Raw genomic sequence first — 2,500 nt, 5'->3', positions numbered from 1 at the left:
GCGGTGTACCCGAGGTGTTTTTCTCGGGGATCTGGATGCGGATTCGGGGAAAGGGACGCCATGGCTGCAGGATGCGCCCCTCTTCGGAATTTTCGGAGGGGGCCATCAAGTCGAACCCCCCCCTAATGAGAAAATTAGGGGCTCGCCACCTGACTATCCTGTCTAGGCAGTGAGATGTCAGGTAAGAGGGGGATCTCGGCGCCACCGAGCCTTGGGGTTGCCAGCCCCTCCGCTCGTATAAGTTGGCCCTGTCACACAAAGAAACCAAGCCTCGGATACCAGCGGGGAGCCCTCAGGCTCTTCCGCACCAACACTACCCTCAACAGCAGGACCATCCAGTTACCGGTGCGAATTTCCGGGATGCAATAGAAGCTTCCCCACCAACCGAGGAAGAGGCCAACACCAACAAAAAGCACACAAGGACGAATATGATGCACGCCTCCAGGTGCCAAAAGATAAAGCCAGATGGACGGAAGAAGAAATGACAATGATGGCCAGAAAAGAAGCACAGTTGATGAAATCTAACACACCACCTAGATTCATGAACCAAGAACTAGTGCGATGCTTCCCAGATCGAACAGTCGAGGCGATTAAGGGAAAAAGAAAGCAACTGGCCTACCGAAATCTGGTGACAGCGCTGCTAGATGAAGAAGACGCTGGAGAAGAAGAAATAATAGAGTATCCGAATACTGAGGAAACAGATGTCGCGGAGGAAAATATTCTAAAATACCTAGAATCATTACGAAAACCAAGATGCGAGGGATATAACACAGAACAGCTCTGTAAAATCATTAGAGAAGCAAGGTCCTCTGGTAAAGAAACAACGCTACAAAAAGCAGCGCTGTACATCAGAGAAACATTCCATCTACCTCCAAAAAGAAGGAAGAAACCTCGACAAACCACAATCCAGGCCGAGGAAAATAACAGAAAAAGAAGAAGAAGAGAATACGCAGCCACCCAGGAACTATGGAAACGAGATCGAAAGAGATGCGTAAGCAACATACTTGAGGATCTAAATAATGTCGCACAACCACCTAGAGACATTATGGAACCATACTGGTCAGCAGTAATGTCCACAACAGCTGACCAAAGACCAAGTATACGCAGATCTCAAAACCATGAAGGAATATGGTGTCCAATCACACAAGAAGACCTGAAATGGGGACGTCTATCAAATACAACAGCGGCAGGCCCGGATCAAATATCAGCGAGGCTCTTGAGATCAGTTCCAAGCGAAGTCCTGATTAGAATATTTAATCTGATCATGTGGTGCGGGGACTTACCTGAGGACTTGCTGAAATCAAGAACAGTCTTCTTACCCAAGAAGAAAGACCCAGAAAGTCCGGGAGACTTCAGGCCGATTACCATACCATCGGTATTAGTCAGGAGCATGCATAAAATCCTGGCAAAAAGGATGGACACCACTCTAGACATCGATCCACGACAACGAGCTTTCCGTAAAACAGATGGGTGCGCGGACAACACCTTCCTACTGGATACTCTCTTGAGAGCACATAGAAGATACTTCAAGCCCCTCTATATGGCTTCCTTGGACGTTGCAAAAGCATTCGACTCCGTCTCGCATGAGGCAATAGAGGCAGTGCTGATGAACGCAGGAGTGCCAATAGCGATGGTGCGATATCTAAGAAAGATATACCAAAGATCTAGCACAATACTAGAAGGTGAAGAATGGATCTCACGTCCAATACATCCACAGAGAGGAGTGAGACAGGGTGATCCTCTCTCTCCGATCATCTTTAATGTGGTAACGCACCATCTGCTTCAAAAAGTCTCAAAGGACATAGGAGTGCGATTAGGCGAGACGCTGATTAATGCGGCGGCATTCGCGGACGACATCCTACTGTTCGCATCAACATCTAAGGGACTTCAACAACTGATAGATGAAGTATCAACCGGCCTGGAGGAATGCGGCATGAAACTGAATCCAGCGAAAAGTATTACCTTATCTCTGAAAGTGGCCCCACATATTAAGAAAACGGCAGTAGATGAAACATCTATATTCACCGTCTACGGGCAGAGACTCACGCCAGTCAAACGAACAGACCAATGGAAGTACCTAGGAATACAATTTACACCTGAAGGCAAAAGTCAATGCAAGCCAATGGAGATGCTACAGCCACTACTCAATAAGATCACGAGAGCTCCATTGAAGCCGCAACAGAGACTGTTCACACTAAGAACGTTTGTGGTGCCGAAACTACACCATCAATTGGCACTAGGGGCAACTACAATCGGCACTCTAAATAAAGTGGACAAACTGCTGAGACACGCGGCAAGAAGATGGCTGGCTCTGCCCCACGATGTGCCAACAGCATACTTCCACGCAGCTGTAAAAGATGGTGGACTAGGAATCCCGTCACTAAGATGGACAGGACCTCTGCAACGTAGGGGAAGACTAATAGCAGCCAGAAGAACCCACTTTCAGCAAGGATTCAATGAATTCTTCAACAGCGAAATCGAGAAATGCACTAGACGACTG

General features: G+C 47.7%; 1 pseudogene; it reads left to right on the top strand.

The window, feature by feature from the left end:
* Window positions 1-2,500, top strand: part of LOC139110822 (large subunit ribosomal RNA) — a 7,623-nt pseudogene that overhangs the window by 2,924 nt on the left and 2,199 nt on the right.

Source organism: Cardiocondyla obscurior, linkage group LG21 (assembly GCF_019399895.1).
Source record: "Cardiocondyla obscurior isolate alpha-2009 linkage group LG21, Cobs3.1, whole genome shotgun sequence".
In the NCBI taxonomy this organism is placed as follows: Eukaryota; Metazoa; Arthropoda; class Insecta; order Hymenoptera; family Formicidae; genus Cardiocondyla; species Cardiocondyla obscurior.
This window is presented reverse-complemented; position numbering and strand designations above follow the sequence as displayed.